General features: G+C 42.3%; 1 protein-coding gene across 2 annotated transcripts in view; it reads left to right on the forward strand.

The window, feature by feature from the left end:
* The first annotated feature begins 3,730 nt into the window (after positions 1-3,730).
* LOC111867305 (ras-like GTP-binding protein RhoL) overlaps positions 3,731-16,373 on the forward strand; it is a 53,778-nt gene continuing 41,135 nt past the window's right edge. Inside the window, exon 1 of one of the 2 annotated variants that reach the window (XM_023857040.1) lies at positions 3,731-3,787. The gene's annotated coding sequence lies outside the window, so the exon portion shown is untranslated. Of the gene's footprint in view, positions 3,788-8,231; positions 8,624-16,373 lie in introns of those variants that run through there. The other variant, XM_023857039.2, reaches the window with a different exon arrangement.

Genomic DNA, 16,373 nt, shown 5'->3' on the forward strand with positions numbered 1-16,373 from the left:
TTTATTATTATTATTATTATTATTATTCTACAGCCCTCTGTTGGCCCTTTGTCACTTTTTCAGTATCTTGATCCTATACACAGTCAATAGGACTCGTTGGACGGGGGATCAGCCCGTTGCAAGGCCTACACACACAACACAAACACAGAATACACGCACGCAATACAGACATCCATGCCTTGAGTAGCGTTAGAACCCACGATCACGGCTTCCCAGCGAGCGAAGACAGTGCATGCCTTAGACCGCTCGGCTACCGTGGCCGGCAGGGCTTACTTTACCTCTTACTTTACATGACACACTTTTATTTTCATCGGTCACCCTTTCGTTGCATCGAATTTAAATCCATGAAACGAAAATGAATGTCTTTTTTTATACAGGCTTTAAATAAAAGAACGGTATCATCGGGTACCTTGAAGAATTTTTTTTTCCCTTGGCACTACAGCCCCAGTGGGCCTAGGCCTACCTCCATGAACTTCTCCGTTCACTTCGGTTTTTCTAGATCTTACACATACGGTAGGACTCCTTGGGCGAGTGATCAGCTCGTCGCAAGGCTTCTACCTGTAGACAAACACAGAAAAACGCACAAAAACATCCATGTCCTGAGTGGGATTCGAACCCACGATCTCGGCTTCCGAGCGAGCGAAGACAATGCATGCCTTAGACGAAGAAAAAATTAGCTAAGATAAATAATAAAAAACGATTTTTTTAAATACAAAAGACACAAAAATCCCATATGACGCTCACAGAACTTTATGGATTTCGGTATGTGCACCACGTATCACCCTGCAAGCATAAATTGTTATTCAGCTTCAATGTACACGTGCGTAAGCATTTCCGGTGTAACAGCTTCAATAGCAGCGTAGATTCTGCGTCTTGTACGATTCGGATTTCGGATTCTTTGGGAGTAGACGGTGTTCACTCCCAGAAGAGAAAAGTCCAAGATGGTTAAATCAGGATTTCTAGATGACCAAGCTACTGATCCACTTGTTCGGAAGTCTTGGACTTAAAGCAGCTCCCACATGTTTGCTGAAGTGTAGGGGAACATTTCGGGCTTGGAGTTAACTATTCGTATATGAGTGAAAGAACACAGTGTTGCCACATTTACCGATACATGCTGTTCTATTTTCTCTTAATACAGAGACCTGGTCTTCCAGGTTGGGGGTTGGACGCAAGACTGACAACCTTGATCCGTAAAAAAAAAAATACTGTTGCGAAACCCAAATAAGTGAAAACCGGATGGTCTACTTCAGGGAAGTCTGACAGAATTTTCTAAAGAAGGCTGTTTTTTTTTTCAGCCATCGGCTGTTTTGCCGATAATGCTGCTGCTGCTGATGATGATGGTTGTTGTTGCTTAAAATCAGGCGATTCTTTTATGAAAACCCCACATTTCAAACAAGGAGTATACTGAGTGGTTAGAACACAGTGTTGATACATTTACTGATACGTGTTATAACATTTGACATTATTATTATTATTATTATTATTATTATTATTATTTAAAATTGTGCGAATCTTTTATGCAAATCCCGTTTATCAGACAAACACATGGTAATATAACACTTACTTCGACTGCAATTGGTTTCAACCACATAATAGAATTCTGTAAAGTAGGGTGAGCTCAGCTCTGGGGTCAAGACGAATCTACTGCCACAACAGAGGTCAAGTAAGAGCAATAGACTGAACAGGGTCGACCCGCGTGGCCGCACGCTTTGAGCATGAATACGAGTATTTGTCCGCATTATTTCCTATGCCGCCCTTTGGATTTTGGCTGATTTATTATCTGTCTGAATAGGATTTAGGAAAAAAAAAATTTGATTAGAGAAGGCCAAGTCTGAAATAGCCTGTAGAGTCAATGAAATATTAAAAATTAATTTTGGCGTTATGATTTTTCTTCTTACAATGTATAAGTACGGAAACCATCTGTCTTTCATATTTAAAATCCTGCCAGAGAAGAAAAATAACATGCAACAACTTAGCTTGAATTATCGTAATTGCTGAAGAAAAGCTGCGATTAATTTGCTTTCACTCTCAAACCTCGATAATGATTGCATTATAACCTCTGAAATTAAATTTAAGACAGGACCGGTAAAACACACTTCGATGAAGAAGAAAAAAAAAGAAACATACGTACTAAAAAAATAACGTAACTCATAAAACTATCCCTGTAATAGGCCGTGAAAGCCCGCAGGGCTGTGAGACATCGAGATGCTTCAACATTTTATAGACAATCGGCTCACAGATGGCGGTGAAGTTGTCAGCTTTACGCGCCGGCCGCCTTTTACCACCAGGAAGATTCCTGGTACTCATTTCTGTCAGAGTCCGAGTCGACCCCACGGTCATGGCGCGGCCCGAAGGATTAGGTCAATTGAAAAATGCAATGACATCATCGGAATCGAAACCTTGACCTTCCAGCTTGTAGCATAGTGCCTCAACGAACTACGCTACCGCGTGCCCCAGTAACATAACTCACATTAAACAAAATCATGAAATAAAATATAAAACCAGCTGGGTAATGCATGCTGAGGGAATGCAAGGAAACGTGTGTTGACAAGTTTTGAGTGTTCGTGACAGTAAATACCAAAAATGCGATGTTTTTGGATGTGCTAGCTGAGAATCAAGGTTTCGGAGGAACCTGCTGCCTCCAGATGGAGGCACGTCCCAGAAGATCGTAGTACAGTACTGACCGTACTTACCGACTCTTGTGCTAGGTTTGCGGTGACTTCGTGCAGGAGTGACTGAAAATGACAGCGAGATCAGTTTGTGTAATGCATTGGTAATACTATACATTCTAAAAAAGTAACTTCGCTTCTGAAAGTAGTTGTACCAGTTTTGATCCTGATCCGCCGTTGAATATGTAAATTGTAAAATTTAATCCTGCAAATACAGATATATATTTTTTTATTGCTAGTGGGGTGGGACTAAGTCCCTTGTACTGCGGCCACTTCTGGCCTTTTGTACCAGCCCCAGATGATAGGTGAGAGTGATTGTGGAGCAGTCGGTGGAATGAAGATTGGCAGGGGAAACCGAAGTACTCGGAGAAAACCTGTCCCAGCGCCAATTTGTCCACCAGAAATCCCACTTGACCAGACCCGGAAGCGAACCCGGGCCGCCGCGGTGGGAAGCCAGCGGCTAACCGCTTGAGCTGTGGCGCGGCCAAATACAGATATAAGTGAATACATTATTAATTCATTGTTCCACGCGACAAAGAGCAAAATGTCTCCACTGATACCAGGGCTTCAGTGATACTACCCCTCCTTTCCCCACCTCGTGCAGCCGGAAAAACGATAACTGGACAGTACGTTTCGCAGCCGATCCTAGTTTTCCGTATCATTCTTCCCCGTAATATTATCTACAGTTTTATTCTTTAGACATCCTCCAAGCGTTCAGTGCATCCGTTACACATTTCATCCACTAGGGTTCCCATTAGTCCCGTTTTTTCATATAATGCCCCTCTCTTCCGGATTTATTTTAAATGTCCCCGTTTTTAAATGCTCTTCTGTAATATTAATTTCTATCGATAAACGCTCGGTAACGGATTTTATCCTCTGCAATAGGCATTTCTGTAATAATATTAACACTCCTGGTGGCTAATTCACAACACAATTTCACAAATTATTAGTTTCTAATTTGGCAACGTCTTCTTGTATTTATGTTGGTAGTATTGCGATTTGCTTCCATAATGGAAGTTCCGTTTGTATCATTCTCTGCATTCTTTGTCGACCGTTACGTTGTGTTGTGACATCCTGCGAGAATTTATCGGTTTTCATCCATATAGTGATGGCAAAAGGCAAGTGCAATGTTAATGATAGTAAAGAGCGAATATCCGTTTATTAAAGGTATTAATGGGAATGCTGAATGCACGTTAGGCAACGCGAATGTTCGCATTGCACATGTTGGTCGGTCGGACGTAGTCAGTCAGGTGAAAAAAAAAACAACAAACTGGCAGTTCAAAGAAAACTTCCAACTTATTTAAGTACGTACGTACTTAAGTACGAATAATATTAGCGAAATGGAAAAGCAGGTCTCGCCAGCAGCACAGGAAGCAGCCTTTGCGTACCATACTGAGACACATAACCACAGCTTCAAATCCATGGACTGTACAACCACTAGCGGGAGAAAACTTTTCAGCGATAAATTTGCATATTCACAAACAAAATGCAGAGCAATAATCACCATTGTTATTGGGCCATTTGCAACAAAACTTATTTTTCAAGAGATAAAAGAATATCGTTTCATTTCTGTATTGACTGACTCATCTAACCACCTGGACGAAAAGTTAGTCCCCCTGATTGTTAGATATTTTCACGCAGAAAAAGGTGTGATGGTCAAGGTGGTACAGTTAGTTAATTTAGATGGTTAAACTTCATATCTACTGCTTTCTTACGTAGGTCGTACCGAAAGTCATGAGCAACATTTTTTGCATGCAAACTGGGGACAGCAGACGAAATAGAGTACGGTGGTAGGTGGAACCAGCTGTCGTGTTAACCTTGAGTGTCTTGTGACGTCAAAAGCTTGCATCACGTGACCAGTATCATTCCTAACAAAATGGCCGACAACGATCTCTTTTCACCAGCGTGCTGTCATCGAATTTCTTGTGAAAGAGGAAATCCCTGCTGCAGAAATTCACCAGAGACTTCAGGGTGCTTATGGAAGTGTGTGCATGGGTGCGAGCAGTGTTCGAAGATGGGTGAAACATTTTAAAGATGGCAACACCAGCATCGAAGATGAGCCTCGGAGCGGTCGTCCTCGAACAGCCCCAACTGAACGCAACAAGGAAAGAGTGGATGAGATCATTCAAGATGACAGGCGTGTGACTGTGGACACAATAGCCCGAAAACTTGGAATAGGGCCCAGTGCAGTACAGGAGATGATTGAAAGCTTGGGCTATAGGAATGTTTGTGCTCGTTGGGTCCCGCGGTTATTGACCGAAGATCACAAAGATCAGCGAAAAGCCATCACCTCAGAACTGCTGCTGAGATATCGACACGAAGGCGATGATTTTTTGCTCTGTATTGTGACAGGTGACGAAAGCTGGTTTCACCATTTCGAGCCTGAAACGAAACGGCAGAGTATGGAATGGCACCATTTGCCTTCTCCAGCATAAATGAAGGCAAAGACAGTGCCATCAGCTGCGAAGGTGATGGGCACAGTCTTCTGGGATGCAGAGGGGTTTATTCTGGCCGCATTCCTGGAACCTGGGCAAACCATCAATGCTGCTCGTTATGTCCAGACGCTGCACAAGCTCCGACGTGCATTGCGCGATAAACGTCCGGGACGAAACATCATCCTGCATGACAACGCTCGCCCCCACGCCGCTCGCCTCGGATCAGCTGCGTTTGCAAAGATGGGGTGGGAAGTTCTTCCTCACCCCTCCTATATCCCTGATCTGGCACCCTCCGACTACCATCCTTTCGGATTTGTGAAGGATCAGCTGCGTGGACAACGTTTTGAGACAAGAGGCAATTCAGAAAGCAGTGCCTCAGTATCTTCGGATGGCTGGAATAGAATTTTACAGAAGGTGAATTTTCAAACTCTCAGAACGCTGGGAGAAATGTGTACAAAGAAGTGGCGATTATGTGGAAAAATAAAGAAAGGTCTGTAGATTGAGGTGGTGTATTTGGTTTGTCAATAATAAAGCATGTTATTTTACAAAAAATTGTTGCTCATACTTTCAGTATGACCGTCGTATATGTTAGAAGTGTTACAGAAATTAAGTCTCCTTGAAAAAGTTAGTGCAGTATCAGCAGATGACACCAATACACACTTTAGTGGTAAGAAGAGGAAAGGGACGAAATACATCGAACAACTGGATTGGTATTGTTTGTCCTACACATGTCCCTATGTTTCAATTGTATTTATTTGTAATTTATTTAACGACGCTGAGAAGTAATGGGTCTGGAACGGTGTCCACTCAGCCTTGTGAGGATAATTGAGGAGCTATTTCAAGAAAATAGCGGCTCCGGTCTAGAAAACCGAAATTGATTTGGGGATTCATTTCGCTGACCACGTGACACTCTCTATCCGCTAAACTTGGCACTAACTTCGCCGACAAGCGGCGGTCGCTCGGTCGGTATAATTCGCTTGCTGACTAAAACCACGGAGTTCATTGTTTTCTTTTTTGTTTGTCAGTAACTCCACTACAGCGCGAATGGTAGGATGAAAGTGAACAATGAATTGGAAAGAATGTGGAAAGAGACAGCCGTGCCATAATTTAAAGGCACTGTCCAGGAATATGCTTTGAGGGACGAGGAAAATCACGATGGACCTCAGTCATGATAATCGGTTTCCCGGCCGAGGTTCGAACTGGCCGCCTTCACGAATAGAAATTGGAAGGGTTATGGCCTGAGCCAACTTGCTCGGTTCGTCCAAAATTTCTGATTGTACTTCGATGAACATTGGTACTGGAGTATCTATACTAAGATTTGGTGTGCGAATTTGATTCCCTATCCTCTTTGCTTGAAGTTCAAATCAAACTTTGTCAATTTTATCAAAAGCGGTATCGTACCACAAACTGGTAAAAAAAAAAAAAAAGTAAAGCTATCACTGTAACGGGCGTGAAGGCCCATAGGGTTGTGAGACGTTGAGGGTCCCACATTATCTAGACAGTCGGCAGTCGGCTCAAAGATGGCGGTAAGGTTGTCAGCCTTACGCGCCGGCCGCGCTTTACTCCCCAGGAAAATTATTTAATTAATTCCTGGTACTCATTTCTGTTAGATGGTGATTCGACCCCAGGGCCATAGTGCGGCTGGAAGGATTAGGTAAATTGAATAAAACTCAACGACCTCATCGGGACTTGAACCCGCGACCTTCCGGCTTGTAGCACAGTGCCTCAACCAACTACGCTATCGCGTGCCCCCACCACAAGACTGATACACACTGTAAAACACCGGCTTTATTACGGCGTACAGCTTTAATTGGACATTAGTTTCGATATGGTCAACATAAGTACAAGCTGATTTCTGACTATCTACACAGTGTTATCTCATATTTGTAGCGTGATTGACTTTGCAACGGTATTTTTGCGCTTATATCTATAAATAAGGGACAAAAAGACTTGTACGGTCTGCTACTTAGCAAATAAAGCACTGTGCTATCTTCTTTCCACAACCGAAATGCACGCACTAGCTTATCTTGCGTCTCATGTTCATTATTTTGCTTGCTTCAATACAACAGCCTTTCTAAATAGCACATGTGTCTCTGACTTGTTCTTTGTAGGAATGGTAACGAAGTTACAGTCCCAACAAAACTCAATGTGTTACCCTGAAATGAACCTGCACGGAAACCTCATGTAATCCCTGGGTATAGAGGAAAACAATCTAGGAATCAAACAAACAAAATCAAACTCCGTGGCCTGTAGTCCGCAAGCGAACTATACCGACCGAGCGACCGCCGATTGTCGGTGAAGTTAGTGCCAGCTTTAGTGGATAGAGGATGTCCCGGGGTCAGGATCCCCACGGCCGTTAATCTCGGTTTTCTAGTAAGGAGCCGCTATTTCCTTGAAATAGCGCCTCAATTATCCTCACGAGGCTCAGTGGACCCCGTTTCAGACCCACTGCTTCTCAGAAAAGCTGACAGATCCGGGGAATCGAACCCGGGACCTCTGGCTCTGTAGCCAGGAACTCGTGACACTAGACCGCAGAGGTCACAATCACTGTTGTAAACTATCAGTGCTGAAACAGGTTTGCACTGAGCAACTTGACTCTTCTTGGCTCTAACGTTAATGACTTGTATTCGGGAAATGCTCAGTTCGAATCCTGGCCAGGACACTGATTATTTTGACTGATAGGTTTCGTGGTTTTATTACGCTTCAAGAATTAGTGGGCCCTGTACATTTTCAGCGCAGTGTTGATGTTCTTAAAAGGTATGCTGTGTTGACTCGAATCGGGCTGCACATGAAACCCGAAAAACCCCCCCCCCCTTTTCTTTTTTAATTTTTCTACTGACTTCGCTTTCAGCTGAAAAAGATTTCAGGTCGACGACCCGGCAGCAACATCAGAACTGATCATGAGCTGGTATTGATGGCCTTGTGCGTCTTTGGAAAGATTCTTTTGAATAGTTAGGAAACACTATACTACGCCTTAGAAGTTAAGAAACAACATGAAACTACAGGAAACGTAAAATGTATTCTACGACATAAGCCACTGTTAGTTTGAAGCAATCGGTGCCGACTTCCTCCTCCTCCTCCACCTCCCCTCATTACGCCTCTCCTTGCAAGAGATATACACTGTGACATCAGGAGTTGCCGTAAGATTACTTCATGTGAAGTTCGCTTTCAGTTACAGCTAAACAAGAGGGCGGGGAACTTCGAGAGAGAATGTCACTTTGTGTGGGCCAAAATAAATTAATACAGGTCACGATAACTTCATTGTTAGTGAACATGTGAATGGATCTAGTGGTGATCTTATCTACGCGTCATTTCAAACAGAAATTCACAAGTACAGAAGAAAAGTGTTGACTTAAATGATCATAGAAACAATTATTGTGCTTTCATTCGTACTTCAATATATAATATCTAATAAGTAAAAGTAACCGATGCCAGAAAGTTTGTTCGAAACAAACTGTATCAGTGGTGGTGTTCGCTGGGATTAAAGAAGGCTAGGTAGAAAAATATCTTCGGTACCAGGTAAGTTCGTTTTATAACATAAGCAAACGTTTTCCAAGAAGCTTTGTTAGTATAGGACTGTTAAGTTCGCCTTGTAGTTGAAGATACTCATTACCTCGTACGTCTCGGTACAACAGTATTTGCGGGTCCCTAATATGTAAACAATAATAATGAAACAACTAACCCCGTGGAGCAGAGCCCGCCTTGAGAAACTGATAGTTGCATAGCTGGTCAGAAATTTTCCGAAAGTTCAATATGGTTCTCACAAGAGCCCGAAATAACAGTAAAATAATACAACGAGTACTTAGACGCGAAATAAAAGCATGTTTAGCTTACCAAGAAAAAGATAAAGGAAGTGGGATCGAAATTATTGAATAACGAGCAATTTCTACAGCGTAAGTAAATCAGTAGGATTGGGCATGTAGCTCGAATGGGGGAAGCAACAATTCACCAAACATTTTGACCCTGAAATAGCTTGGGAGGTAGACATTAGGAAAACTGGGAATGGAAAGAAAACACACTAAATCGTGTAAATCATAAGGAATCCTGTTGTGATGTGAATTGGGTTGAACTGGCACCAAATGGTGTCCAATGACGACTTTGACATTCAAGGCGCCGAATGTTTGCTCTTTTACAAGAGTTTTAGTTCCCAAACTACCACTGCCATCGCCACTGTAGCTTACTTCTCCCATGTTTTGTACTCAGGAAACCGGACGTGGCGTCAGTGATGTGGGGAATCTCGGATTGAGGGTCAAAGAAGTTACTTGATGACCGTTTCTTCTTCGCACTATCTCTTACCCTCTTCGTCTTCAGTGTGCTGATAGCCCAGCTATTTGTTGGTTCTTTGGCCCACATAACTCGAGGAAATACTCACGTAGGATATTTTCCCGATGAACTAAGAAAGACGAGGAAGGAAGGAGCACTTGTCTTGAAGGATTTCACGAATATCGCGAACTTCAGTTAGAACAGTCGGCTTCTGGGCCTAGATTTCAATGCGAATACGAAACAGAAATGCAGGCACTCGACCGTAACGTTCCTAATTACGGTAATGATATACACCAGTGAACCCCGGTGTCAAGACCACTGAGGCCTTCGCATGGGATGGGAAGAAGCACAAGAAGTCATAAGAATGACCCAAGCCCTGAACCGAGAATTGAACCAGAGATATCCTGAATACGAAGCAGGAGTGCTAACCATTCACTCGCGACGTATATTGAAGTACTATGAACATTAGTTGTATTTGTATAAATATAGACCTACATTGACCAAGACGTAGGTGGGTGGACAATATTAAAATGGATCTTAGATAGGATCGTATGGACTGGATCGATCTGGCTCAGGATAGGGAACACGGTAATGAACCTTCGGGTTCCATAAAGTGCTGGGAAAGTTTTTGAGTAGCTGCACAATTGACGGCTTCTCAAGAAGGATTCAGCACCATGAATGAGTGATAGACCTACTTTCCTGATTAACTCGAACGCCGCAAGACGGTTAGAATTTTACCAAGGCATGGTGGTCAAGCTTGGGTCGAGGACCCCTCCAGGGGATCGCTACCTATTCTAAGAGAGGTCCACAATTTGTCAAGAATTACCGAAACTACAGTTGTATCCACACACACACACACACATATTCGACAAGTCAGCAACATTAAATATATGTGCCTTCGAAAAATGTAGCAGTCGGCGACGCGTTTCGCCAATCCTTTTGTGACTGTACAGGAACATTTCATAGCTAATTGTAAGTAAAGTTAGCACTGTACAGTCAGATACGTGTAACAGTTTGCAGAAATGCACTTCTCGCGGAGCGGCAGAAATTGCGGATTGCATAAATTCGAGTATTTTCGGGAATTGTGGTATTACAAAGCCTGAAAATTCCTGCAGTAGGTCAGTAGCTTACATGTTCATACGTTTAAACACTAATATTCTGCCTTCAGAGGGAACTTAATGTGCATCTAAAAAGTACACCACAAAAGAAAACTCAGTGGCTTTAGTCCGCAGGCGAACAATACCGACCGAGCGATCGCCGCTTGTCGGCGAAGTTCGTGTCAATTTTAGCGGATGGGAGGTGTCGCGTGGTCAGCGCAACGAATCCCCACTGCCGTTAATCACGGTTTTCTAGCCCGGAGCTGCTATTTCCTTGGAATAGCTCCTCAGTTATCCTCACGAGATTGGTCACAGGTATCTCTCACATGTGAAGATTGTGAGTGCGGATGCAGCAGTTTAAATGCTGACATTCTCCTTGCACGAACTTGAGGTTCAGGTGCACGTCTGTTCCGTTGTGTAGGGCGAAAGGAACATCAGTTCTCATGCGATCATACTGCCTTACCAGGATGCACATTGGATTTAGTCGAGCCCTTTGATATAAGGATACAATTTTTATGTCAGCGGGAGAGTATGGATTTGTCAGGGTCCTTAATTATAATGCGTCCCCCTTCCTCTCTTGCTGTAGCTGCAACCACTGCCCCAATACATTTTACCATACTTCTCCTCACTCCACAATCAATAGGCCAGACATAAAACTACGGTCTGTACTGGGAAATATCCGGAAATAGGACATACATATGTTGGCAGGTCTAGTCATGAAATTTAAAATCAAATTTTTATTTTTTGCCGACATTCCGTATTTTGAAAAAATAGAAGTAGGCGTATGAGATCACATTGCTGTCTGTGTGTGTGTCTTATCACCTTAATTTTGAACGCCTGAACCGATATTTATGAAACTTAGTGTTTTATATTACTGCACTTTAGCCCATCTCAACGGTACACGTCGTAAATCCCTCCCATCATTAATACAAACATTGAAGCTTCTCAGATTACTTAGCAAAACCTTAATATTGCTTGAACGTCTGTACCAATCTTAATGGAATGCTGTATGTACGTCATGTAACCTGTTGTCATCTCAAAGGCATACCTTGTAAATCCGTACCATCAGTAATACCAGCATTGCAGCCTCAGATAGTTGGAGCAATCATTTTAACAGTGCTTGAATTGATGACCGTATCGTCATGAAATTTGGTGTGTATATCGTGCCACCTGAGCCCATCTCAACGGCGCACTTCATAAATCCGTCCCATTAGTAATACAAACACTGCAGCCTCTCATATTGCATTTTTGTTTTACTGCATTATGCGTACGTACCAAAGTTTCTGTTTGTTGCATCAAATATCAAAATCGTAGTGACAGGAAAATAGGCGATTAGTTATTCCCAGAACTTATTCTTATATGCTCGCAGTACCATAAATTATTCCACGAAATGCAGTTCAGTTAAAATGTATTGAATCGATGCCTTTCACAAATCGTCAGTACGCTATACAATTTAGAAGATAACTTAACTGTGCCACGCGCTCCTTCGCTCGGTGCACGAATCTTCCAAGATATAATAAATCCATAGATCAACTGTGAGATAAGATTGGGTAAATTCCACATAATTTAACAGAAAACATTTATCACTTGTCTTGAGAATCTGTATATTTTTATTTTTCCGGAATATTGCAATTAGGCACTCATCGCGTATTTAATAAAAGAAGAGTCAAGAGGAAACATGAGTGACAGTACTTTGTTGGCAATGGTGACGTCTTTGCATGAATGTCATTACTTCCATTGTGTAGAAACTAGGAGAGAGGTTGCTTTGCTCTCTCATGGTTACCACGTCGAGTGAGGAACGCTAAATGTGGCAGGCGTTCGTCGAATTAAGTCTAGAAAATATACCTGGAGCCGATCACAGTGGCCGCGCGGTCTAAGGCATGAACCGTCTTAGTCCGCTCGAACGCTGGGGTCGTGGGTTCGAATCGCACCCTTGACATGGATGTTTGTGTGCTCTTATTCTGTGTTTGTGTTGTCCTTTATGTAGGTAGAGGCCATGCGACAGGCTGATCCCCCCTCTAAGAAGTCCTACTGATTGTGTATAGGATTACTAAACTGAAAAAGTGGCCAGGGTCCAACAAAGTGCTATAGAACCTCAAAAGGTAAAGGTAAAACTATCCCTGTAACAGGCCGTGGAGGTCAATAGGGTGTCGAGGCTTCCACATTTTTCTAGACAATCGGCTCAAAGGTGGCGGTGAGGTTAGCCTTACGCTCTGGCCGCCCATTACCCCAGGAAGATTCGTTGTACTCATTTTCTGTTAGAGGCTGAGTCGCTCCCAGGGCTATAGTGCGGATGGAAGGATTAGGTCAATTGAAACATCCAATACACTCATCGGGAATCGAACCTGAAACCTTCCGGCTTGTAGCATAGTGTCTCAACCAAATGCGCTACCCCATCCCAAAGGGCTGTAGAGCGATGGATGGACGGACGGACGGATAGACAGACAGACAGTATGCGTTCGCGTTCAATTTCAAATGTGGGATACTCGTAGTCTCAGGCAGAATTACAACACTTAAGATTTTCATTTTCCTGCATCCCAGTGTTTGTGCTTAGTGTGTTAATTTTACAAGGGGGAGATTAAAAATAAGGCATTTTATATTACTATATAAGGGTGCCCAATTTTCACATTTAATATTCCAAAATAACTGCAGCTTCCACTCAGACCTAAGAATGATATTTGCAAATTTTTAATACGGTAGTAATCTCATATACAGAATTGGCAGTCTGTGCTAGAATATATCTTCAAGATAAATGAATTTCGTAAATAAAACATCCGTGGTCTTATAATGCAGAAAGCTTTTAATCTTTCTCACGTCCTTGATACTAAATCCATGTTACTTATTGTACCATCTCCGTATCTAATCTGTGAGAGGCAAAATAAGATTTGCGCCGATCCCAATGGCCGCGAAGTATAAGCCATGAACTGTCTTCACCCACTCGAACACTGGGGTTGTGGGTTCGAATCCACTCAAGTCATGGATACCTGTGTACGTTTATTTTATGTTTAGGTTGTTTTATGTGTAGGTAGAGGCCTTGCGACGGGTTGATCCCCCGTCCAAGGAGTCCTAACGACTGACTAAGAATTAAATTTAAGTAATTTACGAAGACTGCCTTCCGAAATAAAACTGCATAGGTGATATCTTCAGTAAAATAACGGTATGTACAGTCGATTTTGTAGAAATTAGCCATACCGGTCAGACGGACGTAATTGTGCAACATTCAGCAACCATCAGTGGAATACTGAACAGTAATCGATTTCATTTCCAACGTAACATATTCAAGATCAGCTGTATATGTGCAACGTGTTTGCACCGACATTTTAACGTACTGACCATCTTGAAAATCAAAACAGTTGAATGTGCTTAAACCTCTTAAACAACAAATCATCGTTGCCATCAGCGTCCCCATATCGTAATTGGTTCATTTGCTTCTTAATGAGAGAGTGCAGTAATGCGCCAACAGAGTCATCATAAATGCATAGAATTAGGGACTGCTGGCTGCGCTACCAGCATTAGGCAACTGTTGTATGCAGAATTGCATCGTAAAGGCCGTTAAGATTGCTTTCTCGAGTGCAGTGGTACAATTCCTTTCATTACAGCATTGCTATGAATGAATGCTAATTGCAACTTCTTCGCAGTTCGTTTTAGCCTTGATGCAAAATGTCTGGAATAGGCAAGTGTTGAAGCGTCCCTTTGAATACACCAAGAATTGACACGAACATGAGCAGTTTCAAGGCGAAATAATAGGGCGTATGTAACTCAGAAAGAAGATCAGAACCATGGAAACATACAAAGTAAGTGTATGAAGTCCATAACTTGGCCGCATGAGTTAACAAAGGAAAACATGCCAACCCAACAAAACTGTCATAATAGTCTGCCACCAAAAAGACGCAACAGCCATTCCAAATCAGTTATACCAAACACTATATTATGAATTCTGAGTTAAATTATTTTTACGTTGATAATCTTCTTCCTCCTCCTCCTCCTCATCTTCTTCTTCTTCTTCTTCTTCTTCTTCTTCTGTAGTCCCCACTTGGAGAATAGGACATCCTTGAAACGCTTCGTTTCACTTCAGTTTCTTAAGCTTAGATAGACGGTAGGACTCCTTGGACGGGGGATCAGCCCATCGCAAGGCCGCTACCTAACACAAACAAACGTCTGTGCTTAGAGTAGGATTCGAACCACCCACGATTCCAGTTTTCGAGCTTTCAAAGAGAATTTCATGCCTTAGACCGTGCGGCTACTGCGATCGGCACATCGATAATCAGCCTATATAAAATACAAAACGGTTTGGTTTAAGGCCGTTGTTAAACCGCTTGGTTTGGGCTGTATGTTCTCATTTTCCGTTTTGTTATCCAAGATATGTAGATGGTAAGTATATGGGGCATTTCCCATTTAGTGAATCCCACAAAATATTTAAAACATCCATACTTTCTGACTGAATTTGAGAAGGCTGCCAGAGTCCCTGACTATTCAGTGAAGTGAACAGAAGTGCAGTACTTGGGGTAGAAGAATGTTTTTATATCCTGTCTGATGTCCTACCATGCCGAAGCAAGAATGTACTTTTCAGTCTAAAACGAGATCGAAATAACAAAAATTTGTGTAGATTGATTTAGTGACGCTTTTTTTCAGTTGTATAGGTTACGTAGCGACAAGTAACAAACAAGATTGCAGTTCTGGTCGGTGATATACCACATCAAACAGAACTAGAGCCTAGCTGGATTTACGTCAGAGTTCAAATAGAAGTAAGCTTTCAGCTGACTTTGATCAATATTTGGTGGAAATCTCAGTTTAATAATAATTTCATATTCAATTCATACTGAGAGAGCATACGAGATGAGGCAAGTCTGCAAACGCTACTACAGACAGGTTTCATGTTGATAACACGAAACAGGCAACTAGCTTATTCCCAGTTATTCACAAATCAAACATGATTATCGGCCTGCCGTCTCATTCCTTATTACATACACTCTGCAACTGATGCCATGTCGTTGTATAGCTGAATATATTTCTTGGTCAGGTCGTGCGAAGAGCATTAGTAAAATAATATGAGCTGTAAACATCAACAGGCAGTACTGTAATTTCATTCTGGGGTTTTACTGTTAAACGGCTGTGTTGTGGCAGTTACCATGATACTTTTCAAAACGAGTCAGTGACGAAACGGGACTCAGTTCAGCATCTCATGCTGTTGTATACGTAAGTAATGTACAGTGTATACATCCATAATTCATGAACATACAAAAACAATTTAGTCCTGTTTGCACTCGGTGCATGAACGAATCGCACAACGGATGTCTGTCTACGTGTACATCACAGCCCTTGAAACCACCGGCAGGATTTTGAAGACGTTTGGTGTGGTGATCTGAACATTAATGTAGAAGGCGATTTACTTTTTTATTTGTTTTGCTACGTTAGATCTTCTACGTTGAATAAAGATATAAATGAATGTTTTCTCTAATTCCATGGATCAGAATTTTCTAGAATCTGATAGCCACCCAGCTGATCAAGAAATTCTCATACCGCAACCCAAAGTTTCATTACTGTGTTCACAGCAACCTTCCAGTGAATCCTATTGTGTGCCAGTTGAATTCAGTCCACATTTTATTTCTTTCATATATGTTCGAATATTAAGAAACTATATAAGTCAAGGTCCCCCCCCCCAGGTGGTTTCTTTCCTTGTCCCTTGTTACTATGGCGTAGCGCGTCTTCATGTTAGGGGCGGAAGAAGCCAGTGGTGATTGTGTTAATAAATACGTAATTGAGGGTTGCCGGCACATGGGGATCTCCCAGCTTGGTGAGTGGGTGGCTAAATGGGAAGGGGGTGTAACAACACCCTAAGAAACCAGCATGTTACGAAATGTGTTTCTGTCGTCAGTTATAAACAGTACAAAGGCGTATAGACATCAGGC

The sequence above is a fragment of the Cryptotermes secundus genome, unplaced genomic scaffold, assembly GCF_002891405.2.
Source record: "Cryptotermes secundus unplaced genomic scaffold, Csec_1.0 scaffold1715, whole genome shotgun sequence".
Lineage (NCBI taxonomy): Eukaryota > Metazoa > Arthropoda > Insecta > Blattodea > Kalotermitidae > Cryptotermes > Cryptotermes secundus.